Source organism: Falco biarmicus, chromosome 2 (assembly GCF_023638135.1).
Source record: "Falco biarmicus isolate bFalBia1 chromosome 2, bFalBia1.pri, whole genome shotgun sequence".
Taxonomy (NCBI): domain Eukaryota; kingdom Metazoa; phylum Chordata; class Aves; order Falconiformes; family Falconidae; genus Falco; species Falco biarmicus.
In genome coordinates, this window is record NC_079289.1 from 69,116,173 (window position 1) to 69,132,076 (window position 15,904).

A 15,904-nucleotide genomic window follows, 5' to 3' on the forward strand; every position below is an offset into this window, starting at 1 on the left:
CGGGCTGAGCGGCTGGCTCAGGGCGCTGCTGGCGGATCCCAGGAAGATGCTTTCCCCTCCCTGGGGGTCGTAAACCTCAGATGAGCAGCCCTGGTCTGGAGCACTGGGGTCGTAGCCTCAGTTTTGTGGTGCTTTCACTAACCAAATAGTGACTGGGTAGTAAAATCAGCACAGTTAATTATCACAGTAAGCGTGTAAGAACCGTTTTTTATTTAACCCAAACATAATTTGTTAACTCTCTCTTTAACTAACATGAGCCTCAGTTATACTGGAGACCTCAGAATACTGTTTAAGAGATGAAAAATTATCAGGTTTCAAAACCATGCTGCCATCTCCTATGGAGAGAAGAAACATATAGATGATGACATATATTAATATACTGCAACCCTGGGGGAAGTGTCATATGCTTGGGTTCCACATATTCTTTTTGCAGGCACTATCCACCATATTACAGCAACTTCAGTAAATAACAACAACAAAAAAAGTCACAAAGGCCCAAATTTCAATCTGTAATGGTCCTTACAGTTTCTATACCCTGATCAATGCAGTCATTGCAAGGATCTCTACAGCTGCCAGCCCTATGCATAGCTGCCCAGTTTTCCTTAAGCAGTCCTGTTAGCCATAAAACTTAAAGGCTGATAATGCAACTAACATTAGTTACCGCCCTGTAGTGCTCCATCAACTCAGTGAAAAGAAAGAATTAATTTCCATTGATGATAAACCCCCGCATTTGGACTATGAAACCACTGGTCTTCCTTTCTGGAATCCCTGCACTTCATTTTGGGAATCTGACTTCATGAATTATAAATTTATTTCAGCTTTTCCTTTTCCCCTTCACTGTATGGCAACCAGACAGAAAGGCTTTTGGATTGGGTGACCTATGTTATATTAAGTCTAAGTTCAGGCTATTACTATATGAGTAACTACAAAATAGAGGTGGGTAACTCTGGTCACAAGAGCCAGGCAGGTTCCCAGCAAATAACCCAGACATTTATCAGACTCAAAAAGAGCAAAACTGCAGGAAATGAAGTTTGATGTCTTTGGAAAGATTGTATCTTCCAACTGCTGCAAACACATTCATTGCATCCACTGAGTAAAGCCATCTAACAGCAAGCTGTTCAACAAACAGCAGAACTAGCATCACTTGCTTTTTTGGAGATTTGTGCCCCATGCCCTGACACATACACACACGCACACACACTCCCCCCTCCACTGCAGCCACTTCAGCTCTCCCCTTGTGACCTATTCCCACCACGCTCCAGCCCTTTCCTTCCCCTCACTTCACGTCTCCTGCTCCCACCTCAGCCATGACTAGCTTGTCTGGGCCAGGTGCAGCACGTCTTTGGGCTCACTCACAACTGCATCGATGCTAACGGGTCAGCTTGTCATTGCCCATCACTACGTGTAAGCACTGGGCTCTGCCTGACCTCCCCTCTGTGAGGCAATGCCATCTGTACACACCAGCAGTGACCAATTTTCCTCACGCTACCACATCTCCAGACTCTTCTTTGAAAACACAACCACTTGGAAAATACAGCTGAAGCCAGCTGAAGGGTTCCAAATGAGTTTATAGTACAATAGCATATGCTGACCTGTCTCAGAAAAGTAAACCCAAATATCTACAGAGTAACAGTGCATTTTCCAGATAGCTTAATGTCCTCAGGATTAACAATTCTAACCAACTTCCTTCAGAAGAGCTCTGTCCTGCCTGTCTTTTTACCCAGAAAATGTCCAGATCACAGGACTTTAAGTTAAAACAGTATATCTGGAGCTGCAGAAGTCTGGTTTAAAATGACTCGGGGATAAAAATGCAATTGAACAAGTATTCTTTTAGGAGCTGTCTGCTGAGGAGGCCATGTCACTTTGTGGTCAGTTATTACTGAGTATTTATAAACAGAAATATGCAAGTCTAGCAGCTATATATATAGAAAGACTCTTTTAGGGAAGCTGGTGTCATTCTGTGGTTTCACTGTGCTGATGATTCATTTATACAGCTCAAGATGCTGGAGCATAGCTGTGAAATTCCTAACCTGAAGACCAGGCTATTCCCCATATGTCTCACTCGTTGCTCATCTCACTAGATGGCTGTTTCCCACACCAGGGCTACATGCAGCTGCCTTGCCACATTTGGGTGGATTTTGCTGTCCTAGGACATCCAATAAAATAAACAAAATCTCAAGTAATATTTAAAATTCTGGCAGTTCCTTGCAACAGAGGCTTTCAAAAGGTCTCCACAAGCAAGGTGTGTCTGTTCATTATCCCTGTTCCAAGGGGAAATGGAAATTCAGGCATCATAGAGCAAGGATAAAACCATTTCTGTAAGGGACAGTTAAGATGTCAGATTTTTCTAGCAACTCCCCGGTTCTACTGTCAGTTCTAGAGAAACTCATCCAAGTGCCTCTGTGATGTTTGGCATCCAGGAGCTGCACTCACATGGACTTTGCTGTTTATTCTGTAATTCAGTTTAGCTGAGCCAGCTTCACGCTATTGAAAATATTGAAATATTGAAAATATTGAAAATTTCTCTGGTTCACATAAGAGTGAAGTGGCGAGGCATTAAGAAATATTGAATGTTGAAAGCTGACTGGCAAGTGGATGCAGAGTAAACCACAACTATTGCACCAACGCATGTTTTCGGGCTTATTGATATAGGCAAACCTGGTTTTAGTAATTTATAATGTCCCTGTACACAATTCCCAGGTGGGCTCTTAGGGAGCACAGAAATGGAGAGGGAAGAAAAGAAGCTATCCAGCTCTGATAATCACCAAATAGATGGGACAGAAAGAGAACACTAAAGAAAGGAATTAGCTCAGTGTACAACAGATGCCAAGAATACAGGGATTTACATGTGTATCCAGAGAAATAAGCGCTGTCATACACCAGCTGTATACAACTGACGGGAGAAACAGGAGAAGGAGGTGGGCCAAGAGACATACACGCTGTCATGAGGGAGTGCTTGTTTGGCCAGATCAGCAGCAGCTTGGCTACAGACTGCCTCCTCGCTCTGGGCTCCTGGGACTTTCACAGACCCTTTCACTGCAAAAGAAACCAGGCAGGCTGCGAAGAATAATTGCCCTGCCAGGAGCTGGAAGGGGCAGGGAGGAGGAGACTTTCATTGTGTAAATCAACAGGCTGCAAGGGACAAAGTAATGGCTAGAAAGGCCCAGAGACAGCAGTAATGAGGCCAGAAGTGACTTCAAGCAACAAACCCTCACTACAAATGGAGCTTGGGGTGATCAAGGAGGACTCTCCCTGCGTCAGTCACCCGTGATGTAAACATCACACCCACATTTGCAATACATGTCTGGGACCCTGGAAGGTGTTTGCCGTGCCCGCTAGCGCTGCGTGCAGACTGCCAGCAGCAGGCTAGATTGTCTGTGCACAGACACACAGCCATAGACCCATGAAATAAAGAAACAATTTCTAAAAAAGTGGGATTTTCTGGCTTTTTAAGGTAGAAAACCATCCCTGGGCACAGTCTACATGACATATGATGCAATGTGGACAAGCAGTGAAAGAGGATTGCTGCAAAGCTGAGTTTGTTGGAAGTTGTAAAGTGCTGACTCTGTCCCTATACACTGAACTGGAGAGGGTAACCCGAATGCTAGTGACAGTCTCACCATCACCACATCCCAATGCCTCTAAAATTACAATAAAAGTGAAAAAAATTTCTCTTACTGCCCTTCCCTCTACCATGGATAAAATTATGTATAAATGTGCTGAATTTTGTTCATGGCATGTCAAACAGCGGCATCACCAGTGCAAAGCCTCAGAAGCTGATAACTACACGCTGCAAGTGCAAGCAGTAGGACCACTGCTGAAGTGCAAGCCCAGGGGTGTACGTACTTCTTTGCAAATCTGCAGACGATGACTGACAGGGCAGGTGGATCACAACTTGCAGCTCAGCCTGAGCATTTCCCCAAGCTACCAGCCACCCCCACTGCTCAGATGGAGTAAGCCTACAGCAGACCTCATCTCCCACGCCTCAGTGTAGGGCTTTAGGTAAAGCTGCGGCACTGATGGTCACTCACGGTGTCAGGGCTGACACATGGGGCTGGCTGAGGACTAACAATGCCAAGGGAAATAGCCAGCAGACGTTCCCCACAGCTATGCCGTCTTCTCAGACCGCAGGCAGTGAGTCCATAGGGGCACTAGGGTTAGAGAAAAAAGCAAATCTGAGACTGCAGAGTAGCTTTTTTTTCCCCCTCCGCTTCCAAAATCACAGTGCTCGTTTACAATCATGATCAGTCTTTTTATATATGAAGCAACATAAAGTGCTCTGTATTCTTGCACGTGAAAAGCGTAGAGTGAATTAAAAACAGCAGTGGTTAGAAAAAGCCCACGGTAACAGGAGACAGGGGAGGAACTGTGTCCAGTTGCGGAGCCTGAAGTCATATGGAGTTACCTGAGCCACAACAGTGACAACGTGAGATTTCTGAATCAGTTACGGTGCTTGGTTTAAGCAGCCAACCCAGCAAACAGGGAGTTCCAGAAGCAAAGAGAAAAACAGATGACAAGATTTTTGTTCATAGTTACCTTCTTGTTAGCTGAACTTAAATTTAATTGATAAAAAGTAAATTCATAACTATGAAAAAGAGCGAAAAATATGTGTCCTATGACTAGGGAAAAATTTGAGCTGGTATGGATCATACATTACTGCAGGTGTACTGGGAGGTAATATTAACCATTCATCTTTTATTACATGTTCCTGACTGAAATCTTTGTCTCACCCGGGAGATTAAGTCATTTGTTTAATGCAGGCAGTAAATCTTCTAATTTATCTGAGTTTTAATATTCTTCTGACACATTTCACACACTTGTTTTAAGAAGCAGGAGTTTGAGATACGCTTAGTGGATATAGTTACCCAAGGTATTTCTTTCCTACTCCACTACCTCAATATGTAATTCATTATCACCACAGGGTTTGTGGGGGGCTGGTGTGGAGGGCACTGTGCAAAACATACGGAAGGGCATATGGTATAGAAATAAAGACACCAACGTTTCATTTGTACTTGGCATCCTTCCCTGGTACTTGCCCTGTGTTTAATGTCACGATGGTCAGCAATTTAGACTGGTATTAAGAGTTACTTGAGAAAAAATAAAATAGCCTTGTTCTGGATCAGTGATATAATGGAAGAGGGGATTACAAATAAACAAATAACAAATAAATAGATGCAACAGATACTGCTTCTCAGTGGTGTGTAGGTGCGTGTGTAAATCTGAAAACAGGAATTAGGAGAAATCAATTCAGTTTAGAAGCAAAATAGTCCCAACATCACCATTGTCTTCCTAAAGAAGAAATGCAAGAGCAACCTAAGTGCTGCTGCAAGACCACATTTGCTTGCAGTAAAGATGAGATAGGCTTAGTCTTTCTTTTCATCTTCTATTTATCTGTCCAGTTCGTGCACATAGACTGTGAAGCACTGAAGAAAATAAGATTTTACACCATTTATTCAGGTTAATGAACACATTTGTTTTCATAAAAACAGCTACCATCGGCTGAGCTTGGAGGGTTCTGTTATATTCATAATGGCTGACGATGTGAAACAGGAGTACAAATACACATGGGGCAGCAAACTAATCTTAGGAGGATTTCAGCCTTCAAATGCATTGAGCTAAGCCCTTCTCCAGCACATGATGTTCTGTGCCAGCTGAAAAGGGAACTCATCATTTCAGCAACTGGTTTTCAAAGACTTTACAAGAATTTTACACAGGATGAGAAGTCAAGACAATATTTATTTTTTAAAAAGAAAAGGCAGTGAGTTTAACAATAATATTGCTTTACTATGCAAATTGTCCTTAATCACAAGCTGGAAGGGCACTCATTCAGACTTAGTTAATTGGAAGTAAGCAGGACCCAGCGTAGGGGTTTACCATTTACAGGAAAATGTGGGTAATTTTAATGAAAAATTGCAAGAAAGTGGTGGAGTTTTCCTTCAGAACATCCCTGGATTGAGGGCTTCCTTGCCAACAAAACAACAAAACAAGATCCCTTTGGGGCTTTTTGGTTGTAGCTTCCAGACCTGTTATCTCAGGGGCATTTGTTTCACTGGGGACTCAGCAAAGCCCTGCATTTAGTTTAAGGAAAGTTCGTCAGACCTGATCTTCTCACAAGTGCTGAGCCATTCCCCTTGTCTTTACAAAAGCTGAAAGATCTCAGGACATTTACAAGTTACTATTTTGATTAATGTACAAATTTTTGTGAATAGGCTTCCCAGGGACTGTGGTTTTGGCAGGATGTATGAATAATTGATACAGCTCTTGCCTTGATACCATAGTGACGGGAACAAAAGAAAAAATGGGGAACTGAATTTAACCATTTAATACCATAATGATATGGCAGCGTTGTTTGGAACCTTTAAACATTGTTGGCCCCCTTGAAGTTGCAGCTGGTCAGCTCTGCACAGCAAGGACATGGCACTCAGCAATAGGATGTCCTGCCACTGCTTAGTGGTTCAGAGCCACTGCCTGTTTCACAACATGTTTATAAAACTGGCCTGAGATGGGAGGGTTGCAATTACATGTCTCATAGAAGAGTCATTTTAAAGTTTAGAAGGATTTTAAAATATCCAAAACAAATGCTGGAGACACGAGATAATTAAGAAGGTGCATACTCCTTGACACTCCAGTCGTAATTTTTAGACTTACTAGAAACTCTCTTGTGATATGTAGACTGAGACAAAGAGATAGAAAGAAAAAAAAAGAGAGACATATATGTATCCATACAAGGAGAAATGTAGAGGCTGCCACCTGCTGAGAGGAAAGGGTCGTATCCCAATTGCAGAAGTCCCCAGATGAAGGGTGGAAGTGGAAGCCCTGCAGTTTCTGTTCCTGCTCTGCTCCCTTTTCTTCACTGCCCTGTGCAGAGCGGAGCAGCACAGCTGGCTGCATGCGCCAGGGGACTCCGCAGTAATCCGGCCAAAACTGCTCCATCTAAACTGGCAAATGTTTGTGGAAATTCAAAATTATTTTACAGCAAAATACCAGCCAGAAATAACCATTAACAACACCCCTAATAGCATTTTAGTGAAGTGTATCTGTATAGTGAGAACCCGAGGACTACGTTAAAAAGTGTCTACTCTACTCTATGGCACTAAAAAATCTAGTGGCAGCAGTGCTGTGTCATTTTAGCCCAAAATCCATTAATCAGTTTGCTGATGATCCCATAAGCATCAGAGGCTGACAGCCTCCCGCAGGGCCCCTGCAGCCAGGCGCTCACAGGGCCATCAGTACTAGGATGCCACCCTCCCGAGTTTGCTCAGACAACTTGTCTTCTTTGTCTTGGGGTGAATTTACTTCTTCACTTCCCAGAATCAGTGCTATGAGAGAAGAGAATTATTTTTCTAGTATATCCTCAAATCATCAAATTACTCTTATTTCTGAAGGCTTGGTGGGACAGAGGAAAAGCCTGAAATGTTCTGGCACTGCAGTTTGCCAAAGGGAGATGATATACAGTGTTTTCTTAACAATGTAAGCAGCCACAGGTTTTAACACCCTACTTAAATGAGCGTTTCAAAACCTTGTAATGTTGTAATGAAGAAAAGTGCCTGGCAGAGCTGTTCCTTGAAGCTGCACTTTCTGAGAAGATGAAGAAACAGCACCTTGAGGAAAGGTTTCTGTCAATGTGCCAACTTTAATGTTTTTGTAAGAGCGGTTTTCATCAGAAGTTGATGCACAGGAAGAATAATGGACTAGAGAGGCTGTGCTTTCAACGGGACTTATGCCTGACTCAGGATCAGTCACAGATACATTCAGGTTGCTTTGGGTTCAGCTGTTTAGTATTCAATAAACAAAATGCTGGGTTTGTGAACCCTGCAGTATTTTATGCACATTATCGAGCCCCTTTCAGAAATGGATCCTTCTAAACAGGGGACAAGTCTACTTGCAGCAAAGTAGATGAAAATTCATCTGCACCCTGAGCCAAGTTCTGCTGTGCCTCTAAAGTGTTCTTGTCCACTCTCCTCCATACTCTTCACCTCTTTGCAGATCTCTGTCCTCCCAGCACCTGTATCAGTCATGCCCAGGGTGCAATAACCAGATCACATATTTAGATGGGGGACTTTATTATCTTTTGCTACTAAAAGAAGCTCTATTTTGTACAGAGACAAGTTACCTACTGATACAGCCATGGGAAAATGTAGGTCACAAGCAGAAGCAGGACCAGGATACAGATGGACAGTGCACAGAGTGGTACAAACGCAGGAGAGGCTCTTGCTACCTGTAAGGAATTCAGCTGTGTAATTCTCCACCTTTGCACCACTGCAGAGAGGCCTCTCAGTCACGTACCTGGTTTGTTCATGAAGGCTGCCCACAGCACAACCAGTAGCTCTCATGAGATTAAGATGTTTCCCAGGAATGTTTGGCCTTGGTCACAAGAGCCTCTCTTTACTTCTCTGCCCTGCAAATGCATGCTTCATTGTGTGCATATATACATCTATGTATATATGCACACTGCAGCCTACTCAGGAAACAGTTAACTCTTTCGCTAGTAAGAGGCTTTGTAAGCCAACAACAAAAAGTGTTCTGGACCTCTGGGACATCAGGACAAAAAGTGACACATATATGTATGGGAAAAAGCTTCTCTAAGAAACAAAGTAGTAGAAAACACCTCTGGATCTTCTAAAGACCCTATGACCCTTCATAGGTCATCGAGGCATGCAGCATTATGGAGGAATATCCATGACAGCTGGGGAGACCCTAAGAATGTCAGCAGTCACAGCAGGTCAGACTGAAAGCTCATGTATCTGGTCTTGACAGTAACCTGCAGTCGATGTTTGAGGAGACATAAGAACATAGCACATGCAGTGTGAATTTTCCCCCCTCTGTTTTCTGGCCATCAGCAATTAAGGTCTTTCAGAGCCTCCAGAAAGGCTAACAGCTCTAGATCCTAACAGCACCCGGCTTCCAGGAACCAGGAATACCCCCAGCCTTTAGCCCTGATCATATTGTCCAACTGCCAATTCTTCTTGTGCTATCAAGTACCTAACCATGCTGTGGGGGCTGCAGCTCCAGGTCCTCTGCCATTCTTGCTGCCCATGTGCATACATTTTGTAATCTTACACCCTGATCGAGGTAGGACAGCCAAAACCACACGTATGAGTAATAGGAACTCTAAAAGTTCTGTAACAATATTTTCTATTGTGCCCTTTATTCTCATCCTACAGTTGAATCCAGCACCGTGCAGCCCCAGAAGTCCGGCTGTGTCTAGTCACCAACAACTTCCCGTTTGCTACTTAGTGCTGGGCAAAGGCGCTTTATGGTGGCATTGCACATTCTCCTGTCATGCATCATCATCATCTACCAAGTGGGTTAGCAAACAACAGACAGCAAATTGGCAAAGAGCAAAGTCTACATGCAGGAGTTCTCACATTGGCAGACCATTGCAGCAAGCTTTTTCCACAGCCCAGGGCAAGTGGCTTTTGATGTAATGGAGGTCCTTCCCTGCCATGCCATCCCTCTGACCCTCATCATTGCGCCCCTGTGCCTGCTTTTGATTGACCTATCTCCAGAGGTAGGACTAGCTGATTGCTCGCATCTTTCTCATTACCTTCAGATTCAGCTGCTGTTTATATGCCCAACTGCAAAAACTGCATAGTATAACAAGTTTTTCCCCATGCAAGGAGTCAGAATTTGGCACCCATCTGCAGGAGCAGTGGAGTTTCAGGAATGGCACCAGAGGGCCCAAGATGTCCTGAGCTTTCTAGAGCACCATGCAGAACACGCACAGATTTCCTGAAAACATCCAGGATGGTGCTGGAGCAACACTTGATGGGACAGCTGACCAGAACACTCAGCACTTATCGGCAATCTGTCTTCATACGGGGCATAGTGAAATGAAACCTGTGGACACTGATTGCAGAACAAAATGTACTGTACGTGCACTACTCACGCAACCATATGGAGCTCCAACACAAATGTGGAGCTGAAAATGTAGATATGCCCCCGATGGCAACTTCATGTTAGAAACCAGTTCAGCCCTTACATCCATTTCATGCCAAACCTCATGCTTTGTGCTCTGGCTCATGACGTTGTAGATCTCAGTTTTTCTAGGTGAGCAAGGTAGCCATAAGATACTGAGAGTTCGCTGTACGAAAAGCATCCTATTACTACTCAAGCAATAGGAAGACATGCTTGTGAAATAAGACCCTGTGACTGTGTTTACTTAGGCAACATCTCTGTGCAAGTATCCATTGATCTCCTGTCCCCGGGGGCCATCCCAGATTGCGTGTTGCCTGCCCTGTTCCGGAAGAATTGCCACACATCGAAAGGCTTCAGTTTGCTTCCTCTTTACAAATTTGATTTTGCTAAGTTTGCTGCTCACTTGGGAACAAAAAAACTCACCCTGGTTGAACTGGTCCAGTTCTCGACTGGAGAAGTCAGCAATGCTGGGAATGAGATGAGAGGAAAGCACCTGAGAACAATTAGAATTTGTTTCTTGAAATACAGCCTGGAAGATACCAGGCCAAATGACCATTAGAATCACTCATGTCTTAAAGTTTAATGTGGCCTGCTGATGTATATTTTCAAAATTTTTTCTGCAGTCCCTAGGAGTTCCCTGACACAGGGAATCCTGGCTCAGATTACTAAATACGACGTTCTGCACGACTAACATGACCTGCATGGTTTTTCTCCTAACTAATGACAAGGAATTTGTTCCACAGTGTGGAATGCTTCCAAGTTACATTTCTCCAATTTTGTTGGATGTGGTAAGTGTTTCCTTTTGATGGCCTCAGTCATCGCTGCCCCCCAAAAAAGTACTGAGAGCCATGACATGGGGGTCAATGTGAACGGCAGGCATGTCAACATTGCCCTAAATATGATCCAGAGCTCTTGTTAGCTAGGTTGGGTGGCAGCATGATGTGCTCAGCATAACAAGGTATCAAGGCAGAATGTTCGGGGCTTTTTACAAAAATTATACATCAAATTTCCTACACAATATTTCCTTCCAGCAGCTGGAGTCAAAGGAATATACTGTTCTATAATGATTCCTGCTGGTAGGGTTATGAATTTTGCATCAGTGGTTGTGCATCCATCCAAATCTAACTGTGTTAGGAACGCCAGTACAGCAGGGACAGCAGCTGCAGAAGTGGACACACAGTGCAATTTGTCACATCAGTATTTCACTTACCTCTCCTTCCAGCCCTGGCTCTTGACTTTTCTTCAGTTTCTTGGTAGGTTTTTTTTGTTTGTTTGGTTGGTTTTGGTTTTTTGTTTTTTTAATGTATGCTCCACTTTGTCAAGTTTGAGTATGTGGTATAAAATTAATGTTTTCTAACTTGTCTTGTACTGTTTTGGTCTGCTGACAGTTTTCTTTTCGTGAAAGATTTAATCAACATTTAAACAAAAAGAAGCCGTGCATCATTTTTGCCTGGCTCCAAAAATAACAGTTCCCTTCCCCATCTGTGATACATAATAAATATTCATTTTATCATGTATCCAGAGGTTTCTCAGGAGAACTAGAGACAAAAAACTTGAAATATTTCCCTGTTTGAATATTAAAGAATAACATACACTTTACATAAAATACAACCCTACTTATTTCAGAAAAAAAATAATCTAGGATTCATAAATGTTTTTACGCATCTTTTTTCTTCTACAAGGTTAGCAGTGTTCAGTTAAAAGTGCATTCTTCTTTCTCAGTTCATACAGTACAACTCAGTATCTACCAGAAGGACAGCTGGTCCCCATCTGTCTGTGCACGACACTTACACTGCTAACTTAACTAGCTCTGTTTTTAGCTGCTTGTTCCCTCCTCTCCTTTCGGATATCACACACTGTTCATTTCAAGGATGCCACATTTTCTTTAAATATGCCTCAAATACATCACTTCTTAAAAATAATTCCCAACAGTGATGGCATACACAAATTTCAACCCATCCATTTCATGAAGTCCCAACGCACCAGCATGGACTTGAGAGGGAAAATAAGTCCATTCGTGTATCTACATACACAACCTTATACATAAAGGTTAAGTAGAGATGACTCAATCAGAGACATTTGGCCTAAACAACCTCAAACCTGGGGAATGATGAAATCTGAATCTAATGCTGCCTCAGGGCTACCTGCCTCAGCAGTGCACCAGCCAAAGGGGGAAACCTCAGCCAACCACGGACAAATGGGTTTGCTCAAGTCCAGCTCTGGCTGTGCAGCCTAAAAAATTCAGATGTATTCTCTCAATGAGCAACAGTCTACGTCTCTAGACAGGGTTTATTTATGCAGCATTTTCATTTCCCTGCAATATCTTTTAAATATCATAAGTAAACTTAATATAAAGTTTCTTGCAATAAAAAAAAGCAATACAGAACTATAAAAAGTAAAGCAATAAAAAAGGTGCAATGCAACTATGTGAAAAGCTACTGACATTTACACTTGTGCTATTTTAAGGTTAACTTGTGAAATTATACACTTGCATTTTCGGTACTTGAGAAATAACAGGCATGCTAGTTACTACACCTGGCGATCAGAGACTTAGGAGAGAACAAAATACGAGATCATTGTAGCTCAAGGGGACCCCTCTGGTAAATGACAGCTAAATGGACTACAGACTGTTTCAAATCGTGAAGAAATCCAACTGACCAATGCATTCTGCTGAAAGCAGAGAGGGTTAGCCAGTGTTTGGGTGCCATAGTACGCTACAAACAGCACATTGACTCAATATGTCAAGAGCTTACAGGCTCCCATCAGGAAAATTAGGCACCGTGCCCTTCCAAACTGGATGGATTTAACACTCTGATCATATTCAGCTGAAGCAGACTGAAGCTTTTAATGTAGTGAAGTGAGAATTTTAATCTCTTAACAGATGAAGACAATGAAATGGGCTCCTAATACATTTAAATGATAGCATTTAGACAAAACCTTTGGGGTTTTGAAGTTTTTGGGGATTTTTTAAGGGACAGAAAGAAGAATCTAAAGGAGAAATTAAGAGGATGTCTCCAGCCTTACCCAATGTCTCTTTTAGAGGCTGCTCCCCACCAGATTCTGCAGGTGCTGCCCCACCAGTCTCAGACAGCTATGAAGGGGAAAATAACGAGAAGCCACAAGGCAGTCTGCATGGCTAACCGCTCACCCTCTTGAAATTTTCTTCCACAATAAAACTTATAAACATACAATAAGGAGATGGCTACATTCCACCCAAGGGAATAAGACTGTATGTTTTTAATGGACTGTATTTCTACTGGAAAGGGATTGTTCCGTTCTGTCCACTAGGAGTTTAACTGAAATAATCATCGAGCAGCAGTATAGCAGGGACCTCAAAGGTCCTTCCAGGAAAAGCCTCCTTACTTTAGGAAAACCACAACAGAAATCCCGAGTGCTAGAATTAACTGAATTGCTTTTTAACTGTGGGTAAATGAATTGTTTTTTCTTGGAGGCCTTTTTAGAATAGGCCTAAATCTTATGAATCTGAGAATAAATACAGTCATCATTAAAACTTTCCAAGATGCGATTCACAGCTTTTTCATACCTGCATGTTACAAACACTGCACACATTGATAACAAAATCACCAGCCCCAAGCAACTCTCAAGTCTCCATGGCCTGTGTGAAAACTCTTACTGTGAAATAGCAATTAAACTTTACCTGACATGTGAATGTCTCTAGACTGTGGGTTAAAGTTGGCTAGCTTAATGTGCTTATCGAAAAAAAGCAAAAAGAAAGGAGTGTGAAATATTTTTAACATGCAGAGTTGTCAAGATACTGCAAGAAGCAAAATTTGTGCATCGTGATTACAAGTACTTACATGCACAGCATCAATGTTATCCACCTGACAAAGACACACTTCAGTTTTTTATCTCTGACGCACTACAACCTCCAAAAAATATTTACTGACACTGCCTCTGCAAACTTGAGCTTTTTGAGCACCTCTGAGCACCTCCCAACCTGTTCTCATTGCACAGAACTCCCACAGGAACCTGTCCTGTGTACCAGTAAGCACCCAGCATCCGTGCTGAGAGGTACAAGTTCAGCCCAGATCTTACTGGAAGGAAACTGGATGCACTTTTCTAATGGTCACCTCTTCACATGAATGGTGTTTCTTGGAGTGAGATTAGAACTTGCAAAATGGACTTGCTTAATAGTACTGTATTTCAAATCCAAAAGGAACTTCTAGACTTTTGCATTTGGTGTTTGAGAAATGTCAGCACAGACAACACTTTCCAGAGTCAGTAGTGAAGATGGCTATTACAAAACTTCATTAGTCAAGCCTCAGAGTTACCACAGTCAGCTTGAAACCTAGTCACGTACGTGAAATTATAGCATTTGCCGATACACATTTTGCGAACAGATGGCCAATTTAGACGCAAGATTTGGATTTGGCCTGTTCAAAACCTATTAGAATCACAGAAATATAGAATCATTTAGGTTGGAAAAGATCCTTAAGATCATTGAGTCCAACTTTAAATCTAACACTGCCAATTCTACCACTAAACCATGTCCCTAAGCACCATGTCTGCATGTCTGATGCTGAGCAAATGCCCCAGCTGCAGTTCACTCAGAAGGGTCCTCCCGGTTCTGCAGCGCTTATGTCTGCTGGCATTTGCAAGCTGCCTGCCAAGACAATGCTGCATGTAAACATTCAGTCTCCAGCTGGTATGTCTTTGACCTGGATTTGGAAGAGTGACCACAATGTGAAATTCATCAATAAAATCAAAGACATCAATATTTACATTATCTGGTCCCTCTAGTCTCTGTTTCTTGGGGGGAAAAAAATGTTCCCGTGAGGAAGGGTTTGAACACAGGCTGGTATTTCACCTATAGAGTAGCAAAACTCCCACAGACAAGAGGGAAATGTATTCTGCAGCTTCATCCCTTCATGCAAATACTCTATTATTTGCACAAATTTCCATAGAAGTTTGATCCAAAGCTAGAGTGTCTGCCCATCTTGGGACAGTTTGCACTGAGATACATGCACAGTTACACACTGCAGTGCAGAAATGCAATCCCAGTACCACACAGTTGCATCTTTGCTAGAAGTAGCAATAGATGAATCCACTGAAAAAATCTCCGGTCTTGCTTCAACTCAGTACATTGCAAGACAAACATTGCTTTGGGCAGAAACAGGAGTACGATAGCTACTTCAGAAAGGAAGGCCAGAAAGCAGAAAAAATGGAGCAGAGAAAAAGAAGGAGGGGATGGGACCAATAATGCCTCCAGGTAAGACTGAAATCACAGCTGCTGCAAGAATACAAGCCTCTCAAACTCCTGAGAAGTTAACAAGTCCTGCAGGCCATAAAGGCATGGTTGCCAGAGGGAAGAAAGCTGCTTCTCCTGCATCAGATGCAGCCAAGTGTGGGATGATCCTAAACGACAGGTCTCATTGAGCAGTGGGATCTGCTGCAGGGAGCTTCCCCAGCTGGTGGCACCCAGCTTGGCAAGCCCCAAGGTGCAGCACCACGTGTAAAGCCTCCCCAGCCTCCCCAGCCTCGGTGTTCTCCAGCTTAGGGGGCACAGCTGTGGGCAGCATCCAACCCCAGTTCTGCAGGCATGCGGTCCCTGGGGTCTCTGCTTCCTCTCCTAGAGGTGTCGAGATTGGAACCTGAGCTCCTGTATATTTGGTCTTACCATGCAAACATCTCCTAGACACCGGGAAATCACATCTTCCTCCGCTCAGTGCTGTTATCACAAAGGAATGGCAAGAAGATCTAGGAACCATTTTGGCCATTTCAGCAATAGGAAGGAGAACATGATGCTCTCCGTGACTAGAAATAAAACTGAAAACGTAAGGGTTGGTTCTGTTTATAGAAGTGAGGCAAAAAGAGACCGACAGATTCACTTTGTTTATTTTCATGACCTCTTGCTCTTCTTCCTACTCTCTGTGGTGGAGCTGGCAGGGGGAAGAGGCACAGCATGGCTCACTACAGCCAGCCCTCGAGGTCCCTGGGGCAATGAGTGGCAGAAGCAGATCCCGCA